Source organism: Chiloscyllium plagiosum, unplaced genomic scaffold (assembly GCF_037043375.1).
Source record: "Chiloscyllium plagiosum isolate Xiang-an unplaced genomic scaffold, Cpla_swu_hap1 HiC_scaffold_49, whole genome shotgun sequence".
Taxonomy (NCBI): Eukaryota; Metazoa; Chordata; class Chondrichthyes; order Orectolobiformes; family Hemiscylliidae; genus Chiloscyllium; species Chiloscyllium plagiosum.
In genome coordinates this window covers 13,562,323-13,579,674 of record NW_028270187.1, presented here as the reverse complement: position 1 = coordinate 13,579,674, position 17,352 = coordinate 13,562,323, and positions in this window count along the sequence as shown.

Here is a 17,352-nt window from a genome sequence, read left to right as displayed (position 1 = left end):
AGACAGTGTTAAGAGTGTTTAATGGACTACAGAGGAGCTCATACAGAATGTATTATGGGGAGTGGAGGAGATTACAGACACAGAGATGGCTGTCGGTTTGAAAAGAGCTTCTGTAGATCCTCAGTGCTGTAAGGCTGAAGGGAGGTTACAATAATAAGGGTTACCTACACTTAATGACTTTTTTGATGCTGAGAAAGTCTCAGAACGGGATTGTCAAAAGGAAGTATAGACAGTCCAGATGAGTTTACAGAGATATAAATGTTTTTGGGGGTTTCAGGATGGAACAGTGATTGGGAGTGCTGTAACGATTGGCAATACTTATAGAGAGCGTTCTAAAAGCAGGAAGAGGTGACAGTCATATCGATCTTTGTAAGGACTGGAGAAGCTGACATCGCCAAGGAATGTTTTCGAAACTGTTGGAGATTACACATATAAGGAGAATATTGGGGATGAGTCAAGGTTCAAGAGACAGGGATGGTTGACAGGAATGGAAAATAACCTGAATAGAATCTCCACAGTGTGGAAACATGCCATTCGGCCCAACAAGTCTACACCAACCCTCTAAAGAGCATCCTAACCAGACCCATCCCTCTCACTGTCCAATAAACCCTGCATTCCTCATGGTGAACTCACCTAAACCACACTTGCCTGAATACTACAGTCAATTTATGATGGCCAATCACGTATCGCGCAAATGTTGGACTCTGGCAGGACACCAGAGCACCCGGAAGAAACCCACACAATTGGGGGGAGAACATACAAATTCCACACAGACAGTCGGCCAAGGCTGGAATTGAAGCCAGGTTCCAGGCACAGTGAGGGCGATTATACAGAGCACTGCAGAGATTGGTCTTGGCCACAAAGTTCACAAGGGTTTATTGGAACAGGAGGAAAATATAGTCAGGAACAGGGGAAACTTACATAGATGGTGTCCATGAGAGGGACTGGAGGAGGTTAACGCAATAGGGAGGGTTAACAGCCTGCACGTATTAATTCAATGAGTAGAGCTTCTCCCACTTGTTAAATGTCTCGAGCTACACGCTTTCACCCAATGACAGTGACGGCATTCATGCATTGAATCAAAAATAAATCATTGCTTCAATGAATCACACATTATTCATTGATTCAATGAAACAAACGTAACTCTTTTTTTAATGAATCAAACTGCAGTCATTCCTTCAATGAAACACACTGCACGTGTTATTTCAATGAGAAAAGCTTGTCTCATTTATTCAATGTCTCGAGCCTAACACTTTCATTCAAAGAAACTAACTGCATTAATCCCTTCACTGAATCAAACTTCAATCATTGATTCAATGAATCAAATGTTGTTCATTGATTCAATTAAACAAACTTAACTCATTTATTCAGTGAATCCAACTGCATTCATTAAATACATCAAACTCCACTCATTCATTCAATGATACACATTGCACGTGTTCATTCAATGAGTAGAGCTTCTGCGATTCATTCAAAGCCACTAGCTTAACGCATTCATTCAATGAAACAAACTGCACGCATTCATTCAATGAAACAGATTGCAAGTGTGAATTGAATGAGTAGCGCTTGTCTCATTCATTCAATGCCACGAGTTTAACGCATTGATTCAATGAAACAAACTGCACATATTCATTCAATGAAACAGCCTGCACGTGCTATTTCAATGAGTCGAGCTTCTCCCACTTGTTAAATGTCTCGAGCTTAACGCTTTCACTCAATGAAACTGACGGCATTCTTTCATTAAATCAGAAATAAATCATTGCTTCAATGAATCACACATTATTCATTGATTCAATGAAACAAACTTAACTCTTTTTTAATGAATCTAACTGCAGTCATTCCTTCATTGAAACACACTGCACGTGTTATTTCAATGAGAAAAGCTTGTCTCATTTATTCAATGTCTCGAGCCTGACACTTTCATTCAATGAAACTAACTGCATTAATCCCTTCACTAAATCAAACTGCTGTTCTGTCTCAGATACACAGGAACTGTTGTTCTCTCTCAGATACTGTTGTTCTCTCTCTGATATAGAGGCACTGCTGCACTCTTCCAGACTCAAACTCACTGCTGCTCTCTCTCAGATACAAAGGCACTGCTCTTCTTCTCAGAAAAAAAAACAGTGACTGCTGTTCTCCCACAAGTACACGGGCGCTGCTGTTCTATCTCATATGCATAAGCACTGCTATTTTCACTCAGACACACAGTCAATGCTGCTATTTCTCAGTTACAAAGGCACTACTGGTATGTATCAGATAAACAGATACTGCTATATTTCGCTGATACAATGGTACTGCAGTTCTCTTTCTGATACAGCGGCACTGCTGCACTCTTCCAGACACAAACTCACTGCTGCTCTCTCTCAGATACAAAGACACTGCTCTTCTTTCACAGAAAAACAGTGACTGCTGTTCTCCCACATGTACACGGGCGGTGCTCTTCTATCTCATATGCATAGGCACTGCTGTTTTCACTCAGACACACAGGCATTGCTGTTCTCTCTCAGTTACCAAGACACTACTGTCCTCCCTCAGATAAATAGATATTGCTATATTTCGCAGATACAATGGCACTGCTGTTCTCCTTCTGATGCAGAGCCATTGCTATTCTCTCTCAGATACAAAGGCACTGCAGTTCTCTCACAAAGGTATCGATGTACTCTTTGATAGACAGAGACACTGCTGTTCTCTCTCAGATACAAAGACACTTCTGTTCTCTCTCAGTTACACACGTACTGCTGTTCTCTCTCATATATACTAGCACTGTTGTTCCACGTCTGATACAGAGGCACTGCCGTTCTCTCTCAGCTATATAGGCACTATTGTTCATTCTCAGATACACATGAACTGCTGTTCTCATTCAGATACAGAAGAACTGCTGTTCTGTCTCAGATAAACAGTGGCTCATCTTCTCCCTCTGATACACAGGCATTGCCGTTCTAACTCTGATAGACAGGCACTGCTGTTCTCTCTGATACACAGACACTGCTGTTCACTCTAAGTTACGATGGCACTGGTGTACTCTCTCAGATACACAGGCACGTATGTTCTACCTCAAATACAAAGGCACTGCTGTTTTCTTTCAGACAGAGACGGAATGCGGTTCTCTCTTTTGTAAACCGGCACATCGGTTCTTTCAGATACAAAGGCACTGCTGTTGTGTCTCAGACACAAAGGCAATACTCTTCTTTCTCAGATCCAAAGCACTGCTGTTCTCTCTCAGTTACACAGGCAATACTGCTTTATCCCTGCTACAAAGGCAATGCTGTTCTCTCTCATACACACTGGTACTGCTGTTCTCTCTCAGATACACAGGCATGGCTGTTCTGTCTCAGATAAACAGGCACTGCTCTTCTTTCCCTGATACAGAGCACGGCCGTTCTCTCTCAGATACATTGGCACTCCTGATCGCACGCAGATACATAGGCACTGCTGCTCTCTCCCAGATACAGTGGCATTGGTGTTCGATCTCAGAAACACATCCACTTCTGTTCAGTTTCAGGTACACAGACACTGGTGTTCTATCTCAGTAGTACCGGCACTGCTGTTCTCTCTTAGAAATGCAGGTGCTGATATCCTCTCTCAGACACAATGTTCATGCTGTTCTGTCTCAGATACGGAGGCACTGCTGTTCTCGCTCTGATACAGAGGCATTACTGTCCTTTCTCCAACACACACACACTGCTGTTTCCTCTCAGATATAAATGCATTCAGTCCTCGCTCAGATACCGAAGCATTGCTGTTCTTTCCCAGATGAACAGGCACTGCTGTTCTCTCTCTGACAGAAAGGCATTACTGTTCCCTCTCTGAGAAAAATGCAGTGCTGGACTCGCCCAGATACAAAGGCACTGCAGTTCCCCCTCAGATACACAGGCACTGCAGTTCTCTTTCAGATACAAACGCACTGCTGTACTCTCTCAGTTAGAAAAGCAATGCTGTTCTCTCTCAGAAAAAAACACTGCTGTTCTTTCTCAACAACCCAAGTAGTGCATTCGTTTCTCAGATACAATGGCACTCCCATTCTCTCTCAGATAAACAGGCACTGCGGTTCTCTCTCAGATACAGGGCACTGCCTTTCTCTCTCAGACACACTGGCACTGCTGTTCTCTCTCATATACAAAGGCACTGCTGTTCTCACGCAGATACATAGGCACTGCTGTTCTCACCTAGATGCAGAGGCATTGCTGTTTTATTTCATGAGCACAGGCACTGCTGTTCTGTCTCTGATACAAAAGCACTGCTGTTCTATCTCAGATACACGAAAATTGCTTTCTCTCTCTCTGATACAGAGGCACTGCTGTTCTCTCTCAGATACACAGACACTGCTATTCTCTGTCAGATACAAAGGCACTGCTGTTCACTCTCAGATACGTACGCAATGCTTTCTCGCACTGATTCTGAGGCAATGCTGTTCTCTCTCAGATACACAGGCACTGCTGTTCTCTCTCAGGTACAAAGGCACTGCTGTTCTCTCTCAGAAACGCAGATACTGCTGTCTTCTTTCAGATACACAGGTACTGCTGTTCCCTCTCTGAAACAGAGGCACTGCTGTTCTCTCTTTGAAATACCGGTACTGCTGTCCTCTCGCAGACACAATGTTGCTGCTGTTCTGTCTCAGATTCAGAGGCATTGCATTTCTGTCTCAGATACACAGGCACTCCTGTTCTGTCTCAGATGCACAGGCACTGATGTTCTCTCTCTGATACAGTGACACTGATGGTCTCGTTCAGATACACAGGCACTGCTGTTCTGTCTCCGATACAAAGGCACTGGTGTTCTCTCTCAGATACACGAGCACCGCTGCTCTCTCTCTCTGGTACAGAGGCACTGCTGTTCGCTCTCAGAAAAACAAGTACTGCACTCCTCTCTCAGATATCATGCCATTGCTGTTCTCTCCTATATACACAAGCACTGCCGTTCTCCCTCACATATAAATGCACTGCTGTTCTCGTTCTGAGACAGAGGCATTACTGTTCTCGATCTGATACACAGGCACTGCTGTTATCTCTCAGATACTAAAGAAATGTTTTTCTCTCCGATACAATACCATTGCCATTAGCACTCACATAGACAGGCACTGCCGTTCTTTCTCAGATACGAAGGCACTGCTGATCTTTTCCAGATACACGGGCAATGCTCCTTTCTCACACAAACACAAAGGCACTGATATTTTCTCTCTCAGATACATAAGCAATGTTGGCTGTTCTCTCTGTACAATGGCACTGCCGTTAGTTCTCAGATACACAGGCACTGCTATTCGCTCTAGATAAAAAAAGTGACTGCTGTTCTTACTCAAAAATACAGGTACTGCTGTCTTCTCTCAGGTACAATGGCACTGCTGTTCTCTTTCAGATAGAAAGGAAGTTATGTTCTCGCTCAGAGACAGACGCTTTGCTGTTCTTTCCCAGACACACAGGCATTGCTATTCTCTCTCTGATACAGATGCATTGCTGTACTCTCTCAGATACACAGTCACGGCTGATCTCTTCCAGATACATAGGCACTGCTTTCCTTTCTCAGATACAATGTCGTGCTGTCTAAGATACAAAGGCACTGCTGTTCTCTCTCTGATACAGAGGCACTTCTATTCTCTTCCAGGTACGCAGGCACTGCTATTTTCTATCCCAGAAACAAAGGCACTGCTGTTCGCTCTCATATACCTGCACATTTTTGGAGTGTGGGAGGAAACCGTAGCACCCGGAGGAAACCCACGCAGACACGGGGCGAATGTGCAAACTCCACACAATCGGTCGCCTGAGGCGGGAATTGAACCCGGGTCTCTGGCGCTGTGAGGCAGCAGTGCTAACCACTGTGCCACCGTGCCGCCCACAAATGTATCTGTTCTCTTTCAAATACAAAGGCACTGCTGTTCTCGCTCTGAGACAGAGGCATGCTGTTCTCTCCCAGATACAAAGGCACTGCTGTTCTCTCACAAAAACCCAGTTAGTGTACTCGCCTCTCAGACACAATGGCACTGCCGTTCTCTCTCGGATAAAAGGGTAGTGGTGTTTTCGCTCATAAACACAGGCACTGCATTTCTCTCTCTGATACAAAGGCACTGCTGTTGTCTACTCAGAGACACAGGCACTACTGTACTTTCAAAGATACACAGGCACTGCTGTTCACTCTCTCACAGAGGCACTAATGGTCGCTTCCAGATACCCAGGCACTGCTGTCCTCTCTGATATACAAAGGTACTTCTTTTCTCGCTTCGAAACAGAGGCGTTGCTGTTCTCTCTCAGGTACATAGGCACTGCAGTTCTCTCTCAGACACAACGGCATTGCTGTTCTCTCTCAGCAACACAGGATCTGAATTCCTCTCTCAGATACAAAGGCACTCCTGATCTCTCTATTATGCAGAGGCACTGCTGATCTCTTGCAGATACAAAGGCACTGCTGTTCTCTCTCAGATGTAAAGGCACTGCTGTTCTCTCTCTGATGCAGAGCTACCGCTGTTCTCTCAGATACACAGGTACTGCTGTGCACACGGAGATACATAGGCAATGCTGTTCTTTCTCGGATACAGGGGTATTGCTGTTCTATCTAAAATAGAGAGACACTGCGGTTCTGTATCAGATACATAGACATTCGTGTTGTCTCTCAGAAGCCTAGGATCTGCTGTTCTCTCTTAGAAATACCGGTGCCGCTGTCATCTCTCAGACACAATGTTAATGCTGTTCTGTCTCATATACTGAGGCATTGCTGTTTCCCCTCCGACACACAGGCATTGCTGTTCTCTCTCAGACACAAATGCATTCAGTTCTCGATCAGATACAGAGGCATTGCTGTTCTTTCCCAGATAAACAGGCACTGCTGTTCTCTCTCTGATACAGAGGTATTGCTGCTCTCTCTCAGATACACAGGCACTGCTGGCCTTTCGCAAATACAATGGCACTGCTGTTCTCTCTCAGATAGAAGGGCACTGTTGTTCTCGCTCTGAGACAGAGGCATTACTGTTCTCTCGCGGAATGAATGGCACTGCTGTTATCCCCCTGATAAAGAGGTCTCTGCCAGATAAATAGGCACTACTCTTCTCTTTCAGATGCTAAGACACTGCTGTTCTATCTCAGTTGCATATGACACTGTCGTTAGCTCTCAGATAGACTGGCTCTGCCATTCACTCTAAGATAAAAAGGCACTGCTGTTGTCTCTCAGATACATAAGCAATGCGCTTCTCCCTCTGATACTCAGACACTGCTGTTCTCTTTTAGATAGTTAGGCACTGCTGTTCTCCCCAGACACACAGGCACTGCTGATGTCTCTCAGATGCAAAGACACTTCTGTCCTCGCTCAGATACAGAGGCATTGTTGTTCTTTCCCAGATAACCAGGCTCTGCTGTTCTCTCTCTGATACAAAGGCACTACTGGTCTCTTCCAGATACACTGGCACTGCTGTTCTCTCTCATATACAAAGGCACTGTTGTTCGCTCACAGATACAAAGACACTGTGTACTCTCTCAGATACAAAGGCACTGTGGTTCTCTCTCTGATAAAAAAGCACTGCTTTTCATTCTCAGAAAAACAGTAGTGCATTCGTCTCTCAGATGCAATAGCACGGCAGTTACCTTTCAGACACACAGGCATTGCTGTCCTATCTCAGATACAAAGGAACTGATGCTCTCTCTCAGATATAAAAGCAATGCTGTTCTCTCTCAGATACATTAGCAATGCTGTACTCTGACTGATTCAGAGGCATTGCTATTCTCTGTCAGATGCACAGGCACTGCTGTTCTCTCTCAGATACAAAGCCACTGTTGTTGCCTCTCAGATACAGACGTAATGCGCCTATCTTTGTGATACAGACGCACTGCTGTTCACTCTCAGATACACAGGCACTGCTGTTCTCTCCAAGATTCACAGGCACTGCTGTTCTCACTCAGATGAAAAGACACTTCTGTCCTCGCTCAGATACAGAGGCATTGCTGTTCTTTCCCAGATAACCAGATACTGCTGTTCTCTCTCTGATGCACTGGCACTGCTGTTCTCTCTCAGATGCAGAGACACTGCTGTTCTTTCTGTAAAACCCAGGTCGTGCATTCGCCTCTCAGACACAATGGCAATACCATTCTCTATGAGATAAACAGGCACTGCTGTTACAGAGGCGTTGCTGTTCTATCTCAGAAACACAGGCACTGCTGATTTGTCTCAGATACACAGACACTGCTGTTCTCTCTCAGATATACAGGCACTGTTGTGCTCTTTTAGATATAAAGTTACTGCCGTCCTCTCTCAGATACAATGTTAATACTGTTCTCTTTCAGATACAGAGATACTGCTGTTTTCTCTCTCAGATACATGAGCAATGCTGTACTCTCACTGATTCAGAGGCACTGCTGTTCTCTGTCAGATGCACATGCACTGCTGTTCTCTCTCAGATGCAAAGTCACTGCTGTTGTCGCTCAGATACAGAAGTAATGCGCTTATCTTTGTAGACGCATTGCTGTTCACTCTCAGATACTCAGGCAATGCTGTTCTCTCTCAGATAAAAAAAAAAATCACTGCTGTTCACTCCCAGATTCGCAGGCACTTCTGTTCTCTTTCAGATGGAAAGACACTTCTGTCCTCGCTCAGATACAGAGGCATTACTGTTCTTACCCAGATAAACAGACACTGCTGTTCTCTCTCAGATGCAGAGGCACTGCTGTTCTTTCTGAAAAATCCCAGGTGGTGCATTCGCCTATCAGACACAATGGCAATGCCATTCTCTCTCAGATAAATAGGCACTGCTGTTCTCTCCCTGATACAGAGGCACTGCTGTTCTCTCTCATATACAAAGGCACTGCTGTTCTCACGCAGATACATAGGCACTATTATTCTCTCTCTGATACAGAGACATTGCTGTTCTATCTCAGAAACACAGGCACTGCTGATCTGTCTCAGATACACAGACAATGCTGTTCTCTCTCAGAAGCACAGGCACTGCTCTTCTCTCTTAGAAATACAGGGGCTGCTGTCTTCTCTCAGACACAATGTTACTGCCGTTCTGTCTCAGATGCGGAGGCACTGCTGTTCTCGCTCTGATACAGAGGCATTGCTGTTCTCAATCTAACACACACGCACTGCTGTTCACTCTCAGATAAAAATGCATTCAGTCCTCGCTCAGATACAGAGGTATTGCTGTTATTTCCCACATGAACAGGCACTGTTGTTCTCTCTCTGATACAGAGGCATTGCTGTTTTCCCTCTGAGACAAATACACTGCAAGTCTCTCCCAGATACAATGGCACTGCAGTTCTCTCTCAGATACAAAGGCGTTGATGTTCTTTCTCAAAAACCCAAGTAGTGCATTTGTGTCTCGGATAAGGTGGCACGGCAGTTACCTCTCAGACACTCAAGCATTGCTGTTGTGTCTCAGATACACATGCACTGCTGCTCTCTCTCAGATATATAGGCACTGCTGTGCTCTTTTAGAAATAAAGGCACTGCTGTCCTCTCTCAGATAAAATGTTACTCCTGTTCTCTCTCAGATACAGAGGCACTGCTGTTCTCTCTCAGATACATTAGCAATGCTGCACTGTCACTGATTCAGAGGCACAGCTGTTCTCTAACAGATGTACAGGCACGTCTGTTCTCTCTTAGATACAAAGGCACTGCTGTTGTCTCTCAGATACAGAAGCAATGCGCTTCTCACTGTGATCACAGATGCACTGCTGTTCTTTCTCAGATACACAGGCAGTGCTGTCCTCGCTCAGATGCAAAGTCCCTTCTGTCCTCGCTCAGATACTGAGGCATTGCTTTCCTTTCCCAGATAATCAGACATTGCTGGCCTCTCGCAGATACAATGGCACTGACATTCTCTCTCAGATAAACAGGCACTGCTGTTCTCTCTCTGATACAGAGCACGGCCGTTCTCTCTCAGATACGCTGGACCTGCTGTTCTCTCTCAAAGGCACTACTGTTCTCACGCAGATACATAGGCACTGATTTTCTCTTTCTGATTCAGAGGCATTGCTGGTCTATCGCAGAAACACAGGCACTGCTGATCTGTCTCAGATACGATCTGTCTCAGATACACAGACACTGCTGTTCTCTGTCAGAAGTACAGACTCTGCTCTTCTCTCTTAGAAAGTTGCCGCTTTGGACGGCACGGTGGCACAGTGGCACAGTGGTTAGCACTGCTGCCTCACAGCTCCAGAGACCCGGGTTCAATTCCTGCCTCAGGCAACTGTCTGTGTGGAGTTTGCACATTCTCTCCGTGTCTGCGTGGGTTTCCTCCGGGTGCTCCGGTTCCTCCCACAGTCTACAAATGTGCAGGTTAGGTGAACTAGACATGCAAAATTGCTCATAGTTGTTCGGGGCAGGGGTAAATGTAGGGGAATGTAACTGGATGGGTTGCGCTTCGATGGGTCGGTGTGGACTTGTTGGGCTGAAGGGCCTGTTTCCATACTGTAAGTAATCTAATCTAATCTAATCTAATCTCTCTCAGATACGGAGGCACTGCTGTTCTCTCTCCAACACACACGCTGTTCCCTCGCAGATACAATTGCATGCAGTCCTCGCTCAGATACAGAGGCATTGCTGTTCTTTCCCAGATGTACAGGCACTGCTGTTCTCTCTCGGATGCAAAGGCATTGCTGTTCTCTCTCTGAGACAAATGCACTGCAAGTCTGTCCCAGATACAATGGCCCTGCAGTTCCCTCTCAGAAACAAAGGCACTGCTGTACTCTCACAGGTACATAGGCACTGTTCTTCTCTCTCAGATGCTAAGACACTGCTGTTCTATCTCAGTTGCAATGGCACTGTCGTTAGCTCTCAGATAGACTGGCTCTGCCGTTTGCTCTTAGATACAAAGGCACTGCTGTTGTTCCTCAGATACGTAAGCAATGACTTCTCCCTCTGACACAGAGGCACTGCTGTTCTTTCTCAGATACACAGACACTGCTTTTCTCTTTCAGATAAGAAGGCGATGCTGTTCTCTCTCATACACATCGGCACTGCCGTTCTGTTCTCTGATACAGAGGCATTGCTGATCTCTCTCAGAAACACAGACACTGCTGTTCTCTCTCAGAAGCACGGGCACTGCCCTTCTCTGTTAGAAATACAGGTACTGCTGTCTTCACTCAGCCACAATGTTACTGCTGTTCTGTCTCAGAAACGGAGGCACTGCTGTTCTCGCTCTGATACAGGGGCATTGCTGTTCTCACGCAAACACACACGCACCGCTGTTTCCCTTCAGCTACAAATGCATTCAGTCCTCGCTCAGATACAGAGGCATTGCTGTTATTTCCCAGATGAATAAGCACTGCTGTTCTCTCTCTGATACAGAGGCATTGCTGTTCCCTCTCTGCGACAAATGCACAGCAAGTCTCTCCCAGATACGATGACACTGCAGTTCCCTTTCAGATACACAGGCACTGTTGTTCTCTCACAGATACAAAGGCACTGCTGTTCATTCTCAATAACTCAGGTAGTGCATTCGTCTCTCAGATGCAATGGCACGACAGGTACCTCTCAGACACACAGGCATTGCTATTCCCTCTCAGATACAAAGGCACTGCTGCTCTCTCTCAGATATAAAGGCACTGCTGTTCTCTCTCAGATACATTAACAATGCTGTACTCTGACTGATTCAGAGGCACTGCTGTTCTCTGTCAGATGCACAGGCACTGCTATTCTCTCGCAGATACAAAGGCACTGCTGTTCTCTCTCAGATACAGAAACAATGCGTTTATCTCTGTGATACAGACGCACTGCTGTTCTCTCTCAGATACACAGGCACTGCTGTTCTCTCTCAGATAAAAAAGGCACTGCTGTTCACTCCCAGATTCACAGGCACTGCTGTTCTCTCTCAGATGTAAAGACACTTCTGTCCTCGCTTAGGTACAGAGGCATTGCTGTTCTTTCCCAGATAACCAGGCTCTGCTGTTCTCTCTCTGATACAATGGCACTGCTATTCTCTCTCGTATGCAATGGCTTTGCTGTTCTCTCTCAGATGCAGAGGCACTGCTGTTCTTTCTGTAAAACCCAGATCGTGCATTCGCCTCTCAGACACAATGGCAGTGCCATTCTCTCTGAGATAAACAGGCACTGCTGTTCTCTCTCTGATACAGAGGCATTGCTGTTCTATCTCAGAAACACTGGCACTGCTGTTCTCTCTCATATGCAAAGGCACTGCTGTTCTCCCACAGATACAATGACACTGTGTACTCTCTCAGATACAAAGTCACTGCTGTTGTTCATTCTCAAAAACCCAGGTAGTGCATTCGTCTCTCAGATGCAATGGCACGGCAGTTACCCCACAGACACATAGGCATTGCTGTTCTGTCTCAGATAAACAGGTACTGCTGCTCTCTCTCAGATATGTAGGCACTGCAGTTCTATCTCAGATACATTAGCAATGCTGTACTCTCACTGATTCAGAGACACTGCTATTCTCTCTCAGATACAAAGGCACTGCTGTTCTCTCTTAGATACAGTAGCGATGCGCTTATATCTGTGATACAGAGGCACTGCTGTTCTCTCAGACAAAAAAGGAACCGCTGCTCTCTCCCAGATTCACAGACACTTCTGTCCTCGCTCAGATACAGAGGCACTGCTGTTCTTTCTCAGATACACAGACACTGCTTTTCTCTTTCAGATAGGAAGGCGATGCTGTTCTCTCTCATACACATCGGCACTGCCGTTCTGTTCTCTGATACAGAGGCATTGCTGATCTCTCTCAGAAACACAGGCACTGCCGTTCTCTATCACATACACAGGCACTATTGTTCTCTCTCAGACACACAAAGCACGCTGAGCTGTCTCAGATGCCGAAGCTCAGACGTTCTCTCTCAGATACAGAGAGAGGCACTCCTGTTCTCGCTCTGATACAGAGGCACGGCTGGTCTCTTACAGATACACAGGCACTGGTGTTCTCTTTCAGATATATAAGCACTGCTGTTCTCTCTCTGACACAGAGGCCCAGTTATTCTCTTGAGGAAACAGAGGTACTACTGTCCTCTCTCAAAAAGAGTGGCACTGCTCTTCTCTCTCAGATACGCAGGCACTGTTATTCTATCTCAGATACACAGGCATTGCTGTTCTCTCTGAGATTCACAGGCACTGCTGTTTTCTCTCTGATACATAGTCATTGCTATTCTCGCTCAGATACAAAGGCACTGCTGTGCTGTCGAATATCTACAGTCACTGTTATTCTCCAACAGACAAAAAGACACGCCTGGTGTCTCTCTAATGCAGAAGCAATGCTGGTCTCTTACAGATACACAGGCACTGCTGTTCGCTCTCAGATATACGGCACTGCTGTGCTCTCTCTGATACAGAGACAGTGTTGTTCTCTTGAGGAAACAGAGGTACAGCTGTACGCTCTCAAAAACAGTGGCACTGCTGTTCTCTCTCAGATACACAGGCACCGCTGTCCTCTCTCAGATTCACAGGTACTGGTGTTCTCTCTCTGACAAAATGGCACTTCTGTTCTCTCTCAGATAAACAGGTACTCCTGTTCTCTCTCAGATGCACAGGCACTTTTGTTCACTCTCACAGACGCACTGATAGTCTCTTCCAGATACACAGGCACTGCTGTCCTCTCTGAGACACAAAGGTTCTTCTGTTGTTGGTCTGAAACAGAGGCATTGCTGTTCGCTCTCAGATACACAGGCACTGCTGTTCTCTCTGTGATATAGAGGCATTTTGCTCTCTCAGATACACAGACACTACTGTTCTCTCCCAGATACAATTGCACTGCTGTACCTTCTCAGATACATAGTCACTGCTGGTCTCTTCCAGTTAGACAGGCACTGGTGTTCTTTCTCAGCTTCAGAGGCACTGCTGTTCTCTCTCAGATACACAAGCAGTACTGTTCTCTCTCACATACCAATACACTGCCGTACTGTCTCAGGTAAACAGGCACTGCTGTTCTCGATCAGATACAAAGGCACTGCTATTCTGTCTCAGATACGCAGGCACTGCTATTCCACCTCAGACACACAGGCACTGCTGGTTTATGTCTCAGACCTACAAGCACTGTTGTTGTCTCTCTGATGCAGAGTTACAGCTGTTCTCTCTCAGATACACAGGTATTGCTGTTCTCTCAGATATACAGGTACTGGCATTCTCTCCCTTATACAGAGGCCCAGTTGTTCTCTTTCAGAAACACAGGTACTACTGTTCAGTCTCTGATACAAAGTCACTGCTGTTATATCCCTCAGAGACATAGACACTACTGTACTTTTTCAGAAACAAAGGCACTGTTGTTCTTCTCTCAACTCCTCAGGCACAACTGTTCGCTCTCAAATACACGGGTACTGCTGTTGACTCTCTCACAGGGGCACTGATGGTCTCTTCCCAGATACACAGGCACTGCTGTGCTCTGTGAGATACAAACGTACTTCTGTTCTCGCTCTGAAACAGAGGCATTGCCGCTCTCTCTCACAGACATAAGCACTGCTGGTCTCTTCCAGATACAATGGCACTGCTATCCTTTATCAGGTATAAAGGCACTAATGTTCTCTCTCAGAAACACAGGTACTGCTGTCCTCTCTCAGTTACACGGGTACTGTTTTTCTCTCTCTGAAACAGAGGCACAGCCGTTCTCTCTCAGAAACAAAGCACTCCAATTCTCTCACTGATACAGAGGCGCTGCTGGTCTCTTACAGACACACGGGAACTACTGTTCTCTCTCAGATTCAAAGGCATTACTGGTCTCGCTCAGAAACACAGGTACTGCTGTCCTCTCTCAGATTTAATGGCACTGCTGTTCTCATCCAGTTACACAGGCACTACCATTCTCTTTCAGATAGAAGGGTACAGCTGTTTTCACTCATAAACACAGGCACTACTGTTCTTTCTCTGATAAAAAGGCTCTGCTGTTCTCTCCCTCAGAGACACTGGCACTACCGTACTTTCTCAGAAACAACGGCACTGCTGTTCTTCTCTCAGAACCCCAGGCACTGTTGTTCGATCTCAGATACACAGGCATTGCTGTTCTCTCTCTCACAAAGACGCTCTTGGTCTCTTCCAAATACAGATACACAGGCACTGCTGTTCTCTCTTAGATAAAAACTCACTGCTGTTCTCCCTCAGACATACAGGCACTGCTGTTCTCTCTCTGACGCAGAGCTACAGCTGTTCTCTCTCAGATACACAGGTAATGCTGTCCTGTCTCTGATAAATAGGCACTGCTGTTCTCTCTCAGATATACAGGCACAGCTGTTCTCTCTCTTATACAGATTGCCCATTTGTTCAGTCTCAGAAACACAGGCACTGCTGTCCTCTCTCAGGAACTGTGGCACTGTTTTTCTCTCTAAGATACACAGGTACTGGTGTTCTCTCTCTCTCTTAGATAGAAAGGCACTGCTGTTCTCGCTCTGGTACAGAGTCACTTCTGTTCTCTGTCAGATAAACAGGTACTGCTGTTCTCTCTCCCATACAGAGGCACTGCTGTTCTTCTTTCAGATCCTCAAATACTGCTGTTTGCTCTCAGATACGCAGGGACTGCTGTTCACTTTCTCGCAGAGGCACTGATGGTCTCTTCCAGATACACAGGCACTGCTGTTCTCACTCAGCAACACAGTTACTGAATTCGCCTCTCGAATACAATGGCACAGCCGTACTCTGTCAGATAAGAAGGCTCTGCGGTTCTCTCTCGGAAACCGAGGCGCTGCCGTTCTCTCTCATATACAAAGGGACCCCTATTCTCTCTCTGATACAGAGGCACTGCTGGTCTCTTACTGATAAAAAGGCACTGCTTCTCTCTTAGAAATACAGGTACTGCTGCCCTCTCTCAGACACAATGTTACTGCTGTCCTGTCTCAGATACATAGGCACTGTTGTTCTCTCTCTTATACAGATGCCCGGTTGGTCTCTCTCAGATACACACACGTACTGCTGTCCCCTCTCAGGAACAGTGCCACTGCTGTCTCTCTCAGATACACAGGCACTGCTGTCCTCTATCAGATACAATGGAACTGCTGCTCTCTCTCACTCCCTCAGGCACTGCTGTTAGATACACTGGTACTGCTGTTCACTCTCTCTCTCTCAGAGGCACTGATTATCTCATCCAGATGCACATCCATTGCTTTCCTCTTTGAGATACAAAGGTACTTCTGTTCTCGCTCTGAAACAGAGGTATTGCTGTTCTCTGTCAGGTATACAGTCACTGCTGTTCTCTCTCTGATACAGAGGCATTGCTGTTCTCTCTCAGTGATATAGACACTGCAGTTCTCTCAGACATTGCTGTTCTCTCTCAGCAACACAGGCACTGAATTCATCTCTCCGATTCAATGGTACTGCCGTACTCTCTCAGATATGCATGTACTGCTGCTCTCTCTCCGAATCAGAGTCACTGCCGTTCTCTCTCAGAGACACAGGCACTGTTTTTCTCTCTCAGATAAAAATGCAGTGCCGTTCTCTCTCAGACGTACAGGCACTGCTGTTCTCTCTCTCTGAAGCAGAGCTACAGCTGTTCTCTCTCATATACACAGGTACAGCTGTCCTCACTCAGATAAAAAGGCACTGCTGTTATTGCTCTGATACTGAGACATGGCTAGTCTCTCTCTGAAACACAGGCATTGCTGTTCTCTCTCACTTACAAAGGCATTCAGTCCTCGCTCAGATACAGATGAATAGCTGTTTATTCCCAGATAAACAGGAACTGCTGTTCTCTCTCTGATACAGAGGCATTGCTGCTCTCTCCCAGATACAATGGCACTGCAATTCCCTCTCAGATACGCAGGAACTGCTGCTCTACCTCAGATATAAGGGCACTGCTGTTCGCTTTTAGAAATACAAGTACTGCTGTCCTCTCTGACACAACGTTACTGCTGTTCTCTCTCAGATACAGAGGCACTGCTATTCACTCTCAGATACATAAGCAATGCTGTTCTCTCACTGACTCAGAAGCACTACTGTTCTCTCTCAGATACAAAGGCACTGCTGTTCTCTTTCAGACACATAAACAATGCTGTTCTCTCACTGATTCAGAGGCAGTGTTATTCTCGCTCAGATCCACAGGCACTCAGGTTCTCGCTCAGACACAAAAGCACTGCTGTTATATTTCAGACACATCAGCAATGCTGTTCTCTCACTGATTCAGAGGCACTGTTGTTCTCTTTCAGATACACAGGCACTCCTGTTCTCTCTCAGAAATACAGGTACTGCTGTCCTCTCTCAGTTACACAGGTACTTCTGTTCTCTCTCTGTAAAGGAGGTACTGCCTTTTTCTCTCAGATACAAAGCACTCCAGTTCTCTCTCTGATACATTGGCACTGCTGGTCCCTTACAGACACACGGGCACTACAGTTCTCTTTCAGATACAAAGGCATTGCTGGTCTCTCTCAGAAACACAGGTACTGCTGTCCTCTCTCAGATACAACGGCACTGCTGTTCTCACGCAGTTACACAGTCACTACCATTCTC